Genomic DNA, 926 nt, shown 5'->3' on the forward strand with positions numbered 1-926 from the left:
GAGTGAGACCCTGTACCAAATACATGAATTTGAAAAAGAAAAGCAAAGAAAAGCCTGGCCTGCCCCTCAGCGAGAGGTCGTAGCACCTTCCGTGAAAGCCACCTGCAAATGTGGGGCCCATTCCATGGACTGTGTGCTTCCCTTCATCCTTGGACCACCCTGTTTTGATTACCAAAGCTTTGAAATCGGGATAGTTCTTTTTCAAGACTGTTGTACCTCTTTGGGGGTCTCTTGACAGTTCGTAAGCATTGAAGAATGAATTTTAGTATCTGCAAAAGAAATTAGAGTTTGCCAGGGATTTCACTAACCTGTGGATTGTTTTGGGGGGTACTGACATTTTAACAGTAGTTAATTGCCTGGCAAGTGCAAGGTCCTGAGTTCAATCCCCAGTACCAAAAAAACCCCAAAAAACAAAAAACCAGTGGTTAAGTTTTTCAATTCATGAACATGAAATTTTTAGTGTTAATATCTTTTGACTCCTTGGTGAAAGTTCATTTTTTTCCTCTGATGATGTAAATGGAAATCTTAATTTCCTTTTAGAATTTTTTTTTACTGTTAATGTGTAGAAACATCTGATTTTTGTGTTGATTTTGTAACTTACACTGTAGCTGAATTTGCTTATTAATTCTAAAAGTTGCATGTTGTTAACTGCATGAATGTAGGAGTTCTTTCCTTTGCTTCTCATCTTAGGAGAAAAGCTTTCAGCCTTTCACCACCGAGAACAATGCTTGCCGTGGATTTCTCCTGGGTGGCTTTTCAATATTCAGACTTTTTTATTCCTATTTTGTTGAATGTTTTTAAAATCATGGCATGGCTCTGAATTTTGTCAAATGTTTTGTGTGCGTCAGTTGAGATTATCATGTGTTTTCTTATTTTGTTAATGTGACATCTTGTACTAATTTACTTTTTTTTTCAGTACCTAAGAT

The sequence above is a fragment of the Octodon degus genome, unplaced genomic scaffold, assembly GCF_000260255.1.
Source record: "Octodon degus isolate 3935 unplaced genomic scaffold, OctDeg1.0 scaffold00070, whole genome shotgun sequence".
NCBI lineage: Eukaryota > Metazoa > Chordata > Mammalia > Rodentia > Octodontidae > Octodon > Octodon degus.